Here is a 19982-nt window from a genome sequence, read left to right as displayed (position 1 = left end):
TATACTGAACGATAAGAATCAATGGTTTCGCAATCAATTTCTAAGACTTATAAATCACAAAGTTTATGAATCATTTATTAATAGTTTATTATCTCGTGTCGCTTTTTGTAGCTTGTACTCAAATGTTAAAACCAAAATTGGGAAAATTACTATTAGTAAAAAATTGAAGATTGAATACACGGAAATTACAAATAGATTTCAAATACAAAAAGTAGTGATAAAGGTATACTTATAATTATGAAAAAAAGTAACGCCATTATCATAAAAAAAAGTAACTATTAAGATCATTTTACAACCGCATAAGTATAGTTGTGAGAATTGATATCAATTACGGAGTCGAATATTCTTCTTATATTCAACTGTAAATTCTTACAATAATACGTTTTATACAATTATAAAATGGACTTTACAGTAACGGCGTTACAAGAAGTACATTACCAAAAGTCTGTTAGCGAAATCTTCAAAAATTTTTGCACTTAAATAAAAGGAGATAAATATATATTCCGGCGTTGAAGATAAAGAGTGCCTTCCATTTAGTGATACAAGTCAACACAACGTATCGTTCTGTCTTTGTTATTCATAGAATGCAAAGAAAAATAGAACATTTGTATCGACTTGCGTTACCAAATGGAAGGTATCCAAAGAAAGCGAAGATGCCAAGTGCAAAAAGTACAAGCAACGCAGACCTCAATTTTATTTAAAACAATGGAAATTTAGAGAATGAAAAAGTTACACGCACAGAGTGAATATCTTTACAGCTTCATACAAAGTTATACGTTCAATCGTAAATGTCTTTCAAAAAATTTCGCGCACGTTTCTGCTAGCTATAAATAACGATCGTCGTTAGAATCCATTTTACGATTGCATTGCAACGGTTTTTCTTTTCTATGAAACGCAAAACACTCGCGATACGTTATCGAACGGACAGCAAAATAGATTTTATTTCGTACAACTGCGAGAGAGATCTCTATCGGACAATCTTTATCGAAATTTTCATCGATACATCATAAATCAGTACGTCCGTATTTGAAAGTTTTCATATGTCTTCAAAATTCTCTCTTTCAGTCACTTCCATCCATGGGGCATTTCTATCGCCATCCGTCGACGGGAATCGACATTTGCAGATCTCGAGAAGTTCGCTAGATCGCTCATTGCTCTAAATTGGCGTGGCGAGTATATTTGGATTTAATCTCCATGCTGTTTGAACGAATGAAGTGCTGCTGCGGTGATCCCGTAGGGGCGATCCATCATAGGCGTCGCGAAAGTCAACGACAAACGTTCGGCACGATCGGATACCGTGCCAGAATCGCTGTGGTCGTCGTTGTCACGTGGGCGAACCAGAATGGGCACGGTTTCTCATTGGTCATGGTCCACGTACCGCTTGGCTCGATTAAAACGTCGCTCGCGGTCGAAGAGACACGCTCTCTCGCCCAAGCTTCCTCTTTCCTCTTAACTTCCCTTCCCTATCTTTTTTTCTAATATACAATATTAATCTCTACTCAGTTGTAACGTATATTTCCTAGTTTTAATGCTATATCAAGTAATTAATGTACATTTAATTAAAATAAGTAATTAATTCGAGAGGAGATCTGAACTATACTTTTAGGTACCTAATATTAATTCACAAGAATTACCTATCTAAGAGTAGTTGAGATGTCTCGAATTAATTATTCATTTTAATTAAATAATATTATTTTAAAACTATCATGTTTTTAGTGCATGAAAAGAACGATTTCACTAAAATAAAAATTTCTTTAGTTACAAATCTGAAAATAATATTGGATCATTAAAATAATTATGTAGAACATTTAAGCATGAATACTGTAAAAAGCTACATAATTATTTTCATGACCGAACAAATTATTTTAAGGTCTGTATCCAACACTAAATTTTTAGATATTTTATTTTAGTAAAATCGTTTTTTCCGTATAATAATAGATTTAGGGAATCTCCCTAAATGTTTCGATTTGGGAGACCAAAGAGATACGTGGAAAGAACGATTTTACTAAAGATAAGAAAATTTTAACTTAATTACAGAATCTGAAAATAATTTCGATGGACCGAAATAGTTATACAAGAAACTCAAATATGATGATTGATGAGCAATGCTGCAAGAAGTGACATTCCAGCAACTTAATCAGTTTGTACGTCCAATAATTATTTTTGATCCACTGAAATTATTTTCACATCTACATCTAGCAAAATATTTCAGCAATTTTTCAATCCTTTGTGTAACTACATCTAAATATGTGTACGTGAATGTATAATTTTCACGAAGAGATTTGATGATAATTTATAAATCAAATCTGAGATAAGACATAGTTCGTACAAGTGTGGATTTCGAGGCTAACCAAGAGACCGCGGGAATTATAGTGTGATACGTAATTTTAGAAAATGTGAAAAGCCGCAGGAACTTTAATGGATTTCCCGGGTGCGCGCACTTTCGCCTACCGTTTTATCTCCGCAAATTGGGTTAGTCTCCTTGGCCGGCCGCGTTCTCCCAAGTCCCACCTGTCGTCTTCGCGACACCGTTTGCTGCTGTAACGAAACGGACGTAACTTGACGAGAAGGAGATCGGACGATAGAATAGCGACGGACATGGTCTGTAATTCGACGTGGTCCCTTGCCGTGGCTCGAAGTCTGTTAAATCGAAGTCTATTAAAGGTTAAGCGATTAAAACGGTTTAACGAACGCTTGAATAAATGACGAGAAAAAGAACTTCACCGAGGAATTGCCAACAAGAATTCTTCCTCTATCTGCCTTGTCAGTAATTAACGCGATGTATGCGTCGAGAAAACCTGGAAAACCCTCTCGGTGAATGTTATAGATTCGAAACACCGATGGTCTTTTTCTTATCTGACGTCGATTCGCTCGTAGAATTCACGAAATTAATCGACCTCGTAACGAATTCGACGGAGCGATAAATTTGACAAACGTTAGACGATCTTCCTTATTCTCGAAGGAAAAGTGTGAAATACGAAGCGATACTCGCTAAGTAATTGCCTGCAGTAATGAAGACTGAACTTATGAAATGTTACACGAGAAGTAGACGCGTAAATAGAGATAAATAAGAAATTGACAAAGCCGAGAATGTCGCAAATTTCTCGTCTCAGCAACTTGCGCCGTCGTATCATGCATCAAATAGTAGCTTTTAGCCTAAACGGATAATAATTATTAAACGAGCGATATTTTGAGGAGCAAAGCACACGATGAGGAAAGACATCAGCTATCGATCGTATTCACGTCTCTTTTATCGGAATATCTCCCGGGCGGTAAAATGGTACCACCAAATATATCTTCGCGATTCACGCTCGGATTAAATTCTCCGTTTATGAATACGTTTCTCGAGTTCTCGTTTCAGTTGCATAAAGAAATTGGAACAGATTTATCGCTGTGAAGTATCGTAAAGCTGTGGCCGCGAGGAGCTACTGGAGAAAAAAATTTGGCACAAATCTGGACGTTTAAATGTCAGGTCCAACTGGAACCTGCGCTTTTGAATGTGCGCCAAACCTCTCGACCGATGTACACGCGTGTGCTGCATAATTTCGACAGAGTTGAAAAAAAAAAACTCACTCTGCTAACGATACTTCTTTTGCAGTTCACCCGCAAAGACATAAAAAAGCACAGGTTTGCTTTGGTTAATTTAATTTAAACCTGGTTTCAGCTTCATCGGTTCACGGAATCTTTCTGTTCGGTGTCAAGACGAGGCGGGAACGAAACTCCGTTTCAAAGTAGGAAAACAAGAAGACAGGAACCGATGATGTAATATTGACGCTTTGTAACCTCGTTTCAGTTACGTTCAATCACGACAGAGAGATGTAACCCGACGAGCGAAAGAAGCGAAGAGGCCGCGAGGGAGGAGGGAAGGGAACTCTTCCTCTTTCAAGCGACGAAAAAAAAAATCGTCGTTGCGTCGGCCATTGTCGGTACTCATTGCGGAACAATCGCGATAATGAGAAAGCCACGCAGTCGAAGACTGTTTCAGTCTCTCCCGCTCTCTTCTTTTTTTTCTTCCCCTCCGCGCTTCCACTTTTTCACTCGAGAATCCACCTGTAGTTGGCAGACACCAACTCGCTCTCTCGCGTCGCTTTTGTCTTCGAACCGACAACAACTTCCATCGTGCGAGTCATTGAAAACTGCAAGAAACTAACCACCGCGTATTACCGTAGTATACGTTTAATACATTTAGCAACAGACGTAAAAACGTATAATTGATGACGTGGAATATTTTATTTTAGCACAATGACATGATTGGGAATGTGCCCGTTTCTCTTGCCAAATATTTAAAAAAATCGTAGAATGCGAAATGTCCTAAAAATTAGAAATATATATGGCAACAGATAACATATACACAATAGAATAAATAAATGAGAAGCAGACTTTCATGTGTTTTGTCCGAAATTTGTAATTTTCAGAAAACGAGAAAGAAAGAAGTGACGCACTTCACAGAAAATAACAATATATCAATAAGTAGGTATGTAAAATATTAAACAAAATTACTTAATAATTGCTAAAAATGTTAAATACATTTTATTTATGTTTCTAGTTAAAAAACATAATGCACTTCGAAATGTCTATGTTTTTCAGCATATAAACTAACGATGAAAAAAAGTTTTCTGAATATCTCAAAGTATAATAGTTTATAATATAAGTCATTCAACACTAAACACTACGCCATCTTTATCTAAAAAAATGAAATTTTTGATAAAAACGCATTTTGAAAGTCTTCTGAAGTTCTTCAAATATTGATACTTTCTGTTATCAAGTGGAATCTTATGTCTACACAAGAAAAAATGATTTCACTGAAAATTTAATTTCAATATTCAATACAGATCTGAAGATAATTTTATTGAATCATCAAATTAATTATGTATGCCAACAGTTATCATTTCTCGACTAGTTTAACTTGTTTTGCTGGAGATCAAGAATTAGTACCAAGTCGCCAAAATTGAAACTTTATTTTAGTGCGATCTCTAAAAAAAACATTAAATTCAGTCTCTCTCTCTCTCTCTCTCTCTCTCTCTCTCTCTCTCTCTCTCTCTCTCTCTCTCTCTCTCTCTCTCTCTCTCTCTCTCTCTCTGCCAGAAACCAGTCTTACCGGAGGTCGATTGCCTATCACCAAAAATTATTAAATTCTATACTGTAATGCGTTTTGTAGTACATTCTCTAAAAAAGAAAAGATTATCAGATTTGATTTTCCTGCCGGAGATATTTTTCCAAAAATCAACGTGCGGACTTACAAAAAGACTATTAAAATTTTGAACAAATTTTTTCTGTACGCCGGAAAGTCAGAGATTTGGTCAAAAAGCCGGAGATTTAGTTAAAAAGCCGAAGTCTCCGGTCGAAAACCAGACACTATGAGAGATAACACTCAAGCTGGTTGCTAGAAAGATAAAATTTTTTTTGCAGCATTATCATCATTCTGCATATTTATTTTGATAGTCCAACAAAATCTATTCAAAATTTGTATACAACTAAATTTTTATATACTTTAGTATACATCAAATTGTTCTTTCCGTATAATAATTTTTGAAAATTTCATATGTACACTGAGAAACCCATTTGAATCAATTAATATCTTATTTGGGCAAACAAAATTCTTGGTTAATGCAATAAAATAATTTAGTTGAAGCAATTTGATTATTGTAACATTTGATTTGTTTCTAATAAACAACTTTATCAGATATCAATGTTTATCAGAAACAAGTAAAATGTTTACAATAACCAAATCCTTTGCTTAAACTAAATTATTTTAAACAAACAAAAAAATAATTGATTCAACTAAATGAATTTCTTAGTATATGTGTGTGTCATTTTTACATTTTTGAACCACATCTATTACTAACTCGAAACGGAGTTTTACGCCAAAATTGAAAATGTAATATTACATTGTTAACTATAATCAATTTAATATCACTGATGCCGATAAATGTCTTATAAAGTAGATTAAGATAAAGATATAAAGAATTCTAAAACTTGATAATGTATAGGGTTTTCGTATGACAATTACAAAGACAAACACATTAATCGTACGCAGCAATATGAGAAATAAATGCGGTTTTGCCAACGTGACACGCGTGCGATTTATTGCAGGATTTCAACGTAATCGTTTCGCCTATCAACGACAATGTCTGAAGTGATTTGTCGTTCCGCATAACAAACCGTAAACTTGGACATTCGATTCGTACGGTTTTATAGTATGTGCGGTAAAACTGAAATGGTAAACCCAACAACGCAACTGAAACTGGCAATTGCCTTAGCAACGTATTGACGTTGCGAAATTGGATTTGGTCTTTTCCGCATATACATATAAATAAGATTTTGAAAATCTTCAAATCTTCATCGGCAATATGAAATTTTCACTCTTCGTTTATAACCCGGATCTTTATATTGTTCCAGAATGGATAAAATCATTCAGTTTTTTTTTACAGATTTAAATTTATGAATCAGAAATTTAATTATTTAGTTATCAACTAAAAAATCAATCGTGCCTTTAAATCCATCATTATCGGCAGCAGAGTAAAAATCTTTAAAAAAAATCACGATTTATTACTCTCTGGAACAAGAAATCAAAAGAAAAGATTCATCTTTTAACGAAGATAAATATTTAATAATGGAACAAACGAAAGTTTACATATAAGAAAGGAAATTTACGCGCGATTCACATTGAATAAATATCATCTCGGACTTTCACGTCATTAAATAAGTAAAATAAATAAAATTTCAGAATTTGAAGGAAAAACTCTCCAAACTATCGAATCATATTAAATGACCTTCTCAGGTGGCGCTAAAGCAAGAGAAGCAAAAGTTCGATATGTTGAAATTCGCGCATTAATCAATCAATCAATTTCAGCAAAAATAACGACGTCCACACACATCAGTAGCGTCGACAACTGTAATCGCGATTCAGTGTACATTTTCTTTTCCCTTGGAAAACGTTAGGAATTTAGAACATGTAAATGACATTCGATTCGCGTTTCGAGTCCCTCGACCTTCCCTTTGCGAGGAAGCCCTCTCAATGTGCACCTCTCAACCGCTTTGAGAAATACTCTTGAATACTCTTCTTATCCCACTTGACGTTCCGCCAGAAATACACGCGCCGCATCGCGCCGTCCGTCGTCATCGCACGCGCGATTGTACGCGCGAATGCAGCGAGCGAGCAACGAGATGGAGCGTGCATGATAAATCCATCGAAATTTGTGATATGGCATTGGGATGATCCCTTTACCGCCATGTGCGTGCCCAATCGATCGCGTCTAAAATTTCTACTAGGTCTTTTAGTAAATAATTGAATGCAAAAATGTTCGGGCAAACTGATCGTAGCTTGAACACGAAGAATTTCTTCCTTTGTTTCTTACTTTCTTGAATCTTGGAATGTGAAAAGTGGAAAGTTTCGCCGGTGTACACCTTAGTTTAGACAGAAAGATAAGGCATCTTCGCATGTTTGGTCTTGACGGTGACAGCTAGTAGTAGCAAGGATGGAAAATGGCTCTGCACGATAGTACCGAGAAGCAAAAGAGACGAGAGAGACGCGGAGAAAGGTTCATGTCGACGTGATGGTACGGATTTAGACAACATCTGGTCCAGTCTGTTTCGCCGGTTCGGCGGGCAAAGCACCACCGATTGGATTCGAAATAACTATCATCCCGTCTTCATGTATCTCGCGATTTCTCTGGACTGTGTACCAATCCAATAAGATGTGTCTTGATTGCAACAGACACCGCAATCCTCTTAATTGAAAACACAGAACGCATCGCTTTCCCAATTGATGCACTCTAAAAAATCGGAGTAGATGTAATATCACGTTTGCATAAGCCTCTCCCTATTGATGTTAGTTATTAACGCCAACCTGTGGTGTGGATTTGTAACCCCTGGTGTTTACATCAACACCCTCACGTGTGTGGATTTAAAACTTATAGGTTTCAAATCTACATCGCGTTGAGATGTCAATATTAATACCAACGGAGCAAAAATTTATATAGATACACCGGATGGTATGAAATCCACAAAAATATTTTTCAGACTGTAGTTCTAGCAAAAAGTCTAGTTTCGTAGTAAAATTTTAAATTCCTTGCATCTCTTGCTCTCGTCGCAAAAATACGTGTGTTCTACCTTTCGAATAAAACTATGTGGCCGTTTATATAAGTATGCACGTTCGTTACGTTCGCTAAACGCCTCGTTGTGAAACGCACGAGGCGGTAATGTCGTAATGAAAATGCAAACTTAAATTCTCCTCACGAAAATCCATATGCGCGCGCAGAGTACAGGGGATATTGTGTACCTTATATTATGTACCTACATGGAGACACGATGTTAGGACAACGCGATCGGTGGCGATTCTCGAAGCGCCGGGATGCATCAGCACTAGCGGGATTGCACCCGGGTTACGATCTCTCTGTGTGTATTGTACACACCGCATGCTTCTCCCTCAGTTATGTGGACTGGTATCCGCGATTGTTGTGTGCATTCCTGGGAAATCACACGCTTTGCTTTTATCTCTCTCACTCTCTCTCATTTCATCTCCCTCTTCCCGTTGTCCCTCCCCTTCTACATCAATTCCCCTCAGTTTTATACTTTTGATTCCGTCATTTTTCTAGCTCGTCGCCAACAGCGATTAACGATCTACATAATCGTTGCACGTGCGAACTTCGTTAACCTATATCGATCGGGGACACGTGGCTGTTTCAATGATGATAACAAAAAAGACAGACTTTGCACGTTGCGGCGAAATTCAAATTGTAAAGCGTTACATTCTACTGTGCAGATATATACAGGATGTTTCTTAAATTGATAGTACAACCGCAAAGTGATTTTACATGGAAAAATAAGCTAAAATGTAAAATAAAACTTTTTCACATAAGGCTTTATTTTCAGGTAATATTTTCAACAATTTTATCAGTAAGTAATAAAATTCATCATGCATGAATATCCTGTTTTATTGTGTGTATTCTCGATTACCCATTACAATAAATACAAACGTGAACAGAAATAATAGTCTACAGCGTGATCTGTTATAAGTCGAGATACCCGGTGAATATTTTCAAGAAAATCAAATTTCCCGAAAGCTATCCCGAAAATATCATATAAAAAAATTTTAATTTACATTTTTAATTTATTTTTTCACGTATAACCATCCCCTTCCTAATTATACCATTTATGAAACATCCCGTATTGTCTGACTCGGAAAGCTAATTATATCTCTTCATAATTTACGCCTATTATGAAAATATATTTTGTGATAACTGAAAGCCAAGAGCGCCAATAAAAAATATACACGTTTAATCTTTAAATTCTAAATTCAATCGTATACGTTGAGTTTTTAACATTGCTTACTTTACATAAAATTAATTACATATAGAAAATAATTGGAATATTTAAATTATTTCAAATCAATAATTATACTCGATTTCAATGTATTAACAACGATAGTGCTTGAAATCCAAAGCAAGAAACGTAAAGCGAGGTATAACAGTCTTGATTTAAGCAAGACAACAATCTTAATTTAAAGTTTGAAATACAAGCAGAAGAAGAGATAATGACACTGATGGCGTACTACATTCTTGGCATCCTCGATGTGAAAATTCGCACCGGAGAGAAGTTTAAGGGTTAAACGTGTACGTATAATTCGCACAGTGTTGCGACTCGTGGCGTGGCGTCGCACGGCGTCTGCCAGAACGTTTCGTGTGTCTGCCCAAACGGGTTATCGATTTTGGCTCACGCACGTATACCAAATCTTCCGATATATTCCTTCCGATATTCCCGGTTGAAAAAAGGACCGGGGACGCTCCGTGAAAATCCGCCGTCGCGGCTTACGGTTTAAATCATTCTGATATCGGAGTATTTTCGCGAAAGACTTGAATACTCGGTGGTTGAAACCACCGCCGGCGGCGACGAGATATAACGTGGAGCGTTGCATGCACACGAGAGAAAATCAAGGATCCGCGAGAGAGAACATTATCTGCGCGAATTAAATTCACTCGACTACTTTTTCCACCCTACGCGATCGCTAGGTGACAACGGTAAAGAGAGAGAGAGAGAGAGAGAGGGAGGGGGGAGGAAGGGAGAGAGAGAGAGAGAGAGAGATAGAGATAGAGGGGGGGGGAAGAATCGTGGAGGCGAACCTGACGTGTGCTCGGTCTATCTCTGACTCTCGCTTTCTCTTTCTCTCACGTGCGAGAGAGGCCGCGAGATAACGCGGCCCTTTGTCTTATCGTATCGCGCGCGCAATACGGAGACGCACGATGACACGACGCGACGTACAATACGACGTACGATACGACGTACGATACGACACACGCACGAGCGACACGATACTCGGCTCGCGACTGAGTTTGACATCGTCGCCGAGGGCCGAGGGTGTCTCGCAGAAGAGGAGAGCTATACCCCCACCGGCGCTGCTCAGGCGCCACATGGAGCCGCGCTTGGGGGTAGAGAGAAGGGAGACCTCCTCTCGATAGAGTATGTATAAAGCCTCGAGAGTGATATAACGTTACGTCAGAGCGCTTGCGCCCGGTCGCTCGTGCGTCGCTTGTTGTCTGTTAGCTTGTCTCTCGCTCGCTCGCTCGCTCGCTCGCGTTGCCGCAAAGTGGCAACCGGTGGTACCGGCCGCAGCGTCGGTGGGTATTTATGTAGACGATGCATCGCGTCATGCTAATGGGCCCGGCCGCAAGCCGATACAGCTGCGAGTCGAGTCTCTTCCTCTGGCTGCCGCGTTGACGTCGCGTCCCAGACGCCACAACTACTTAACCCTTTATTCCGTAACGTCGTTTTCGGGGAAACTCGAGTTTCTTCTTCATCCTGTTTCCATCGCTTGCACCACCGCGGTCGAATTTTTTATCTATCTCGCTGTCAATTATTATTATTGCTATGCCGTAAGCTGTCAACTATTATAGATGTGCTCCGAAATTTCAGTATCTATACATAGTTTTCCGGTTTGCAAATTATAGCACATCGAGACCAGTTATTCTTAGTGTTTAATTAACAATTTGCAATTGAAAATAATAACTCAAATCGGATGCTAGAAATAGAATCTTCAATTATCTCTCAATAATTCTATTACAGCAGAATTATGAGTCGAGATAAATCTGTGGGATCCGATACAAACATTATCAGAAAAGTTCAATGAATCGAACTCGAGACGAGGAATTCAAGATCCAGAAATAGATCTCGGAGAAGAACTGGAGAAAAAAAAGTTATTTCAGCTTTCGCGTTTATTACCGGGTACCCAGTGTATCACAATACCGAGCGAGTGTGACGTTACCGTATGGCGCGGTGCGGCGTATCGTGTTAATAAATCAATGCGCGAGCATCGATTTGCGCGCTGTCTCCGTTCAGCTCTTCGTGACGGTTTCGCACATCGGCTCATTTGTTACCGATGAAAGGAATGCGAGTCGGACTTGCATAAAGTATGTAGCAGATAAAACGCCGTCGAAGATAAGCCGGAACGTATAGCGTTGCCAACACGTGGATCTTAATACGGGAGCTTGGCACGCAAAAACGACCATGCCGTCAACGACCATGTCGTCGCGATTACACCGTAAATAATAAAAGAGCACACGTGGGATTATTACGTACGCATTAATGTTTCGATTACTGCATGATGCGTGCGCGAACAATCGCGTTTCTTCAAGGATTAGGACACCTACGGATCGTCCCCAAGCAGAACAACAAATCATAATGATGTCAAAATGACATTAAAGGTCATTTTCCAATCATTTCTGATTCATTTGTTCTGCTTGGGGTAGATACGTATAGGTACATGATGATCCCAAATAATAGTGTATATGTTTAAAATTAAGATATAATGCGGGATCTACAATAGAAGTCGTAGAAAATTAACCAATTACAATCGAATATGAGAAGAATAATCAACTATGATTGATCAATTTCTACGATTTAAGACTGCTACGACTTCTATTGTAGACCCCGCATAAGATTTAAAGACATTTTAAAGATTTAAGATGAGAGAAGACTTCTTTATGATATTTAAATAACATCTTAAAGACGTCTTATATTCCGATTTTGAACATAATGCCACCCGAGGATTATTCTTTTTAACATGCTGATCGCTGTGGTGTGATCGCATCGTATCTGTATTTCATCATGTCGGCATTTTCGATGGCGCTCCAGTGGTCACTAATAACCGAAGCTATCGAAATTTTTTAACATATGTAAAAAAATAAATATCATTTGAAATAAAATTTTGATTGGGAGTTTAAAAAAGCCAAGGTCAAACTATAACGTCATTCGATGGTTGGAGTATAAAATTTTTATTGATATAAATAGATTACGATGTAAAATAAAAAGTGTGCAATTTAACACACCCACACGAGAATATTATTTAATCGTGTTACATAATGCTTGTTCATTATATGCCTATAACAATGAAAATTTTACCATGGTGCATGATAAAAGTATATATAATTCGTTATACAACAACGGATTAAACGAAAACAATATACTAAAGCAGAACAAAGTATAACAGCAATTTCTCTAGTATAATGCTACATTCAGTAAAATCTCTCTGAAAGGAATTAGTTGTTAGTAAAAAGAATTAGTAGTAGAGTATTAGTAGTAGATTACTGATTCAATCAATATTAAATTATTGACTGCAAACAGCAATCTTAAAAGTAAAAAAATAATAATTTTAATTTAAATAAGTATATCCTTGTTTCAGTCTATAAATGTAAATTTTCTGATAAACATCAGTTCGAAATATAGAAAACTTTTAAAGCTATACGTTGCAAATACGTATAATTGTTATTGATTTTACATTTTATTTCCACTGGCCGTAATTATGAAATAAGAGAGAAAAAAAGCAAAGTATAAGTGTTTGCATTGAAGATAAGTGAAATATTCGTTGATTTTTATTTCAGTCAATGAAATCTTCACACTCGTATTAGTCTTGTATCGAGGAAAAAGTGAAATCCTTGATCGTAGATGAATTATTTTCATAAAAATACAATTCATTCAGAATTGCCGTAGCAATGAGAATGTTGGGATAAAACTGTACACTGAGAGAAAAGTGTTTGATATTTGTGACTACAATTGCATGATAAAGTAACTACCGTTCTATTTTTACCCTTGTCGCTTGTTATAATGTAATAATAATTATATTTATAATTGTATAGAAAAAAATATACAGCTGACAACGAAAATGATCGTAAATTAAATGAAGGTAATTGCAATCATTTTTTTTCTCTCTCTCAATCAGGGTGAAGAAATCAGTATATTGCCGAGAAAAATCGCTCGTCCGCTTCCTGTCGCTCTCCGAATGCGTCGCCTCTCACGCAACGTCGATCACGTCAATAACATCCCCGCGCTATGTCCGCTATGTTCTCGATTACGCTGTTATCGCGGTTGCATTTCGTCGTTGCAGCCGCGATGTTACGTCGAGGGCGGCTTCTCTGCCGCCCCGTTATCAGTCTTCCACTCAATAACGCACAACGCGACGCCACACGATGACGAATCGTGCGCGTGCACGCGGCATTATACAGGGCCGAGTCCGTGAAGTGTTAAAAGGCTTATCTGTTGCGCGATGGTTGTTACGCACTTAACGATTACCGCGGCAAAAAAAACCCGCAGATCGGAACAATGTCGGTGAACAATGGAAGGAGGGAGAGGACGAATCGATATGTCATGCGGAAATACGACACGCCTGATATTCCATAGATACTTCACTTATACTTTCTCGTTTAAACAGTATTGTACCGCGATCGATCTCTTCCTCCGCTCCTTGTACGCTTTTTGTTTTAACAAAATTTTAAAAAATTTCAAACCTCACAAAAGTGGAGAATGTGGAAGCAAAACTCGTCATGTTTTTAAATTTTTATCGGTATTGCGTCAGTGCGGTTTTATTTGGTATTTTGCTGAATGCCCTTTCCAGATGTAACCATAAAAATGTATAAACCATAAATAAAGGAACACTACAAGCTTTTCTAATTAAAATATTGAAAAATTGTTTAGAAAAATTTTATTCGGTCAAAAAATGATTAATAATTATTAAAAAGTAAATATAAAAATTGCTGAAATAATTACATTAAGAAAACCAGTTTTGATTAATTACACGTATTTATTTTTATAAAAAAAAATTTCAAAAGCTTTATTTAACTTGCATGAGAATATTTTCAGCTTTATCGTGAAAAACTTTGGGAAAATATTTTATTTTCTCTATTATTAAATTATAGAAGCGATCAATATGCTTCTTACAATTAGTTACGCAACTTGCGCGCGCGCGCCGGAAGTCATCAACGCAGGACGCAATTTTTCACAAGAGATTGCAAAATTCTGGACTTCTCTTCCAGCATGATGGCGCAATAAAGGTGAATACTCTCCTCGGCTTGACGGCCGTGTGAAGTACCTACGAAGCGTGTACATAAGTTGCCGCGTTGTTGCAACAGGTGCACTCAATTTGTGACCCTTCGCGACCTGCTTTTATGCTATACGATATAGCGTTTATGTGACACGTTAAGAATGCCAAGCTAACCTTGTCTATTTTTACAAAATCGCGAAGAATAGACTTACGATTCTCCCTCTTTTTTTCCCTCTTCTAAACGTGACAAAAACGTGTCTTACGTTGCTTCAAAGACCAATTTGTCATTGATCAAACCTAAGACCTTCGACTTGTCGGGTTTTTGCCGTATTACCGTAAAAGACACCCTCAATCGGCGGCGTTAAACTCATCGGGAAGATCCGAGAGAGGAGCGACGAAGGGAACGAAATGCGAAGGGCATTCGGGGGTGGCGCGTTGTACGCGGGAATAGGATCGAGAGGGCGGCCAGCCGGAATACCGCATACATCACGCATATTCTTACGTTCGCAACGCGTGCCGGTAATTCCGTGATTCGGTGGCTGTGGTGTAGAGAGCCCACCCATGCCAGCGTATTGTTACCGCGTTAATTTACGAGCCAATTAATTAGCGCCGCCGCCGTGCTGAGATATTTGGTGAACGCACATACACCCCCGTGATATCCACGCGCGCAAAGCTGTATTTTCGTCGAAATCTACGTCAGCGATATTTTATACCGTAGGATAATATGGACTTGAGAATATATCGGCTAGTAGATGCGAAAGTTTTCACGGCAGGAAAGAGGAAATATCGGAAAAAGCTATGTAATCGTTGCTCTCGTCGTCTGCTCGGAGGACTTACGACAACATCGCTTGAGAAATGAACTTTGATTAATTTTCTTCTTCGTCATCTGTGTGCGCCTCCTTCAAGTGAAACAATACTCGAGAAAAGATGATTCAGAGACAGTCGGGCGTATTTAATCCAGATATTTTTTTTTTTTTGCGAATACTTTTTGCGATCAAACCCATCTATTTCTCTCTGCTCGCGTTATCTTTACGCGAAAGAGTTAACGTATTATATTTTTGTGTTGCTTCTGACGGGGGAAAAAACTCGTAAAAAGTATTCCCGGAAAGGCGCGGTAAAATTCTTCCGTGGAAAGAGCGCCGGGGGTGCAAATGTCACTCGCGCTCGCTGCGGACATTATGGATGACACTGTCAGCGGCAGAGGGTCGACACGGTAGACAGGATAACGTGGCGTCAGTGTCCAAGGGTGCAGAGTGCAAGAGACAACGAATAATTCATCCCTTGCCCTGATCTCACCCCGCCCAATCCCGCCATCCCGCCACCCCTCCACCCCCTCTGCCGTCTCTCTTTGTCTCGAAAAATGTGCTGCACATGCCGCCGCCGTCGCGGGGATGTCCATCACGACGTGTGCATCGCGTGTCACCGTATTAAAGTACAATCAGTCGCCACGATTCGCGGCGTTTTACGTAAAGTTTTAATCAACTGGAAGACGGGAGTTTTCTCTTGGAAAAACGTGGAATGAACTGATCCTTTTACGGTTTTATTGAGACGGTTTACCGATAAAAGAAAATAGAAAAGCTGATGTGGGGTGCATTTTCTAATTAACACTGCAACGAGAAAAGTGACACAAACTGAAAATATAAAATCGTTCGGAAAAGAGGAAACAAGATTACGTATTTCAAAATTAATTGTGTATTAGACATAAACTAACTTAAAACTAACTACTAATCACAAATTGCTTGTTTCGAATTCTCTAGAGATAATGCAGATATTAACTTTATACATAGTATTAAAAACTACCCCTTATTTAATTTTTATCATTTTTTCCCCTTGCATTAATTTTCTTCAAAAAGTATTTAAATTCAACTTGTATATCTGCGTATCACTTTTCCTCACTGGACACCGACGTGTTATACAAATATTGCATGTATTTAGAATTCGCACATAATACAAAATTCGAAAAATTTCAGCTTGTATTATTTTTCTTAATGGGAGTAAGATTCTACAAATGTGTATTTGATAAAACAAACTCACGACTGGCTGATCAAAATTCAAGTAAGAACTGCGAAACTGATGCGCGGTGGCTGATTTAATTTCACGTATTAAGACACGTTAACAGATAGGAAATCTTAATTCCACGTTTTACGGATGTGCTCTCGGCTAGAAGCTGTCCTGAACTTTTGACTGTCTAACTTTTAATGACGGAGGGGAAACGTGACTCGAATGAATTCTCAAGCGTATCAAACCGTACCTGCGTCCTTTTTCCTCTTACGAATTAATCCTATCGAATGGATTAATTTCCGACAATGGTGCGTCAAAGTACGCGGGAGCAGATAGGCGGAAGATAGCGATAACGGTCGCGCGCCGATAACGACGGCCGGCGCGTGATTATTAATCATGTGCAGGTTGCGCGTGCAACTGTCAGCGCTGCGTAGAGTCCGGAGGGTGATCTGACTAATCGTTTCACCATTACGGAATAATATACTTGCGCGCGAGATGGTCCTTTTAGCTCTTCCCCGCATTCGTCCTCGCGTCAGGTATAATCGACATGCGTTCGTGCGTCATTTTGCGCGTCACTGCTCACGAGAATACCGCCTGAAAATCATTTCGTCTCGTTCGGGAAATTGCGTCGCGATTCTCATTCGTGCAATGAGTTACGTGAAAAAAGAAAGTAGAATTAAGGTTGGGATTAAAAATTGATTTGACTGTTGCGCGGTCACTTACGAAAGGATAACACGATACTTGATAGACTTATAGTTAAAATGGCTTGAAACTTTTGAATCCAAGTTTAAATTCGTACAATAAACAAGCACGAATCACAATCAATCGTAGACGTAGGCTACAATCTACTTAATGCTTTGAAATGCATGATTGCATTTTTTGATGGGTTAATTATTAAAATGCATTCTTCCGATTGTTCAGTCAAATACATTGAAGCATTTGTAGCATCAAGTGGATCGCATCAATAATAAGAGTAAACTGCGCAGTTTTGTGAAGTTTAACTATTATTCAGAAAGAGCGAGATAGCTTGAATCGTATCCTTCTCTTTCTTTAAAATGTCGAGTTAAAGAGAATACTGATATAATTCAATTCTTTTTAATAGAGCGAAGATGCTAAGATCAGAGAATGCGTAGTCGACGTATATCTATTACATCTATTCGTTCAATTGAACAGACATTTTAGGAGTTGAAATTTTTCAATAGAAACTGTGCAACTGAAAATGTAATAATGAAATGAAATTATTATAAATGGCTATTGTACTTATAAATAATGAAAAAAAAGCTCTACAAACTAATTATGATTGACATAAACAATTCAGAGAATTGTGATTAACGAAAAACGAAAAATTTTAGTTATCTGATAATTCAAAGAACGACACTAAACGATAGATGATAGACTTCTTATCGTTTAAAGTATTTTATATATGAAACAACATAAAATCTTAAAGCTATTTAAAATAAAAATAGAATTCTGCTAAAATATATCTTAAAGATTTTTCTTGTTCTATTCTATTATTCTCATTTCAAATAGCTATAAAATGTACTTAAGATGCATAACAGTATAAATTTATCATATCTTTAAGATGTATTTTAGCAGAATTCTGTTGTTTTTATTTTAAATATATTACATTTAATATAATAGATACAATTAATATAATAGATTCTACATCTAAATATATTATAATTCTATAATTCTAAGTTTTTATTTTAAATGACTACTAGTCTCTTAATTAAGATAATTAAATTGATAACATCAACTTGTGTCGACAGAATAAGACCGAGTTTCTCGTACAGTTTACTGTTACAATAATCTTCAGAAATTACGCAAAAACGAAGACGTTGAATAATCGTAACTTCTTATTTCTCCAGATATCGAGAGAATGTTGTGTATATCATAAAGAGGGGGTAAAATACAACAGACTCGCAGAGAAAATGAGAAGAGAGGAAATTCCGCCTATGGTTTCAGTCGTTTCCGGTAATGTAAAAGCAGGAATGACGACTAGAGGCGGGATATTTTGCGGAGAGAGAATCCTTCTCGGTAAACCAACAGAATCCTATCTCAGCATCCTACACCGGGGATGTATACACGCGCGCGCGTGTGCGCGCGCGCGCGTGTGTGTGTGTGTGTGTATGATACCCTTCCCTATATACGCGTCGTCCGCTAATGTGGTAATAAACATGCATCTACATGAGGCACGGGGCCATAAACTGCACTCCGTCTCGCGCGTATACCGTCGTCGGCTACGAGGGAAAGAGAAAACGGAACGCGCGTGCAAAGTAACCCGAGTTTGACGCCATTCAAAAGCCGCCCCTGAAGTCGTGTCTGTACGCGATGCTCATTTCCTTATTAAAAAATGTGGAAAATTATTTTTTAATTAATAAAAATTAATTTATAAAAAAAATATTAATTCACTAAAGGCCCTGTAAGGGAAATTTTCATTAAAAAGGAAAGAAAAAGAAAATGAAATATAAGAGCAGAAAGAGAGAGAGAGAGAGAGAGAGAGAGAGAACGTCGTATAAGACAGAGAAGAGGATATCATCAGCTTGATACGTAAGATTTTTTTGTGATGCAATGCATTCGTCTATAATGGTAGCAGCTTTAATATAAAAATTGCTTTCGCGTGGCGTCGCGTCGCGAAAGCCGGGCGGGACCTTCCCAGCTGTTCCTTCCACGCGACGGACTTTGTCGGAACGGAGCTGCGTGCCGAGCATTTCAATCCGATTGTGAACAATTTGCAGAACGCAGCAGCGATGTGCACGTCCAAGTGTCTCTTCTCGCAAATTATACGCGGACGCGCGGTTATTTTAAAAGATTGTCTCTTCCAGGCGTCTTTAATCTCGCGATGCAAGTACCCGTTCCACTTCATCTTCTAACGTAAACGCGAGACTTTAAGAGTCTCGTCTATATCCTTATTTTTCTCCAACGACAAGCGTCACATCTCGAAGTCGCATGTGCGAGCATTTTTGAATCTGCATACTAAAGGCACAGTGTAAATAAGAACAGTAAGTTCGTTCTATGTCAGCATTTTTTATCTGAACACTAAATGATCTCGCAATGTTGTTGGTTGTATGCAGGCAATCTATATAAAAACAAAATAAGCGAAGCTTAATTCGCTCTTATTGGTTAATTTTCTAGATGCAATTGTAACTCTTTATTTAAATAAAAGAAACTAATTGGTGAATATATTGTAATCGCCATGTTGTATGATTCGGTTATGTGCAAGAGATAATTACATGGAAAGATTTGAAATATCCAAAAATTTATATTGCTATATAAAGATCTGAAAATAATTTCGAATCATCCAAATAATCATATACTAAAATATCGAAACTTTTTGCAACATTGCTCGATCCTACGTAATATATTCCTACGTAACTATTTTTATGGTCTAGCAAAGTTATTTTCAGATCTATATTTATAACTAAATTTTTAGATACTTCAGCAATCTAAAAATCATCCTTTCCAAGCACCTTAAAATAACAGCTATTTATAATAATAAATTGAAGTAGACTTCAGAAAAGTATGAATAAATAAATACTAAATACAGTCAAAACCGGATCTTGGTGCTACTAAGAAAAACTTCCAGTTGAAAATGAAAGAACCAGAAGCTTCTGATCATACTAATTAGAATTCTGTAATTACTCTTTTTCAGTGTAATAATATTTCTATA

General features: G+C 37.7%; 1 protein-coding gene across 3 annotated transcripts in view; it reads right to left on the bottom strand.

Annotated features, from left to right (window-relative positions):
- Positions 1 to 19982, bottom strand: part of msi (RNA-binding protein musashi) — a 139427-nt gene that overhangs the window by 93441 nt on the left and 26004 nt on the right. For 2 of the 3 annotated variants that reach the window (XM_087405991.1, XM_087405978.1), the window contains exons 1-2: positions 10122 to 19982; positions 8300 to 8469 (exon numbers count right to left, since the gene is read on the bottom strand). The exon at positions 10122 to 19982 is cut by the window's right edge. The exons of the other annotated variant lie outside the window; for it this stretch is intronic. The gene's annotated coding sequence lies outside the window, so the exon portion shown is untranslated. The remainder of the gene's footprint in view (positions 1 to 8299; positions 8470 to 10121) is intronic. 3 annotated transcript variants of the gene reach the window in all.

Source organism: Acromyrmex echinatior, chromosome 1 (genome assembly GCF_024713525.1).
Source record: "Acromyrmex echinatior isolate Ae372 chromosome 1, ASM2471352v2, whole genome shotgun sequence".
Lineage (NCBI taxonomy): Eukaryota > Metazoa > Arthropoda > Insecta > Hymenoptera > Formicidae > Acromyrmex > Acromyrmex echinatior.
This window is presented reverse-complemented; position numbering and strand designations above follow the sequence as displayed.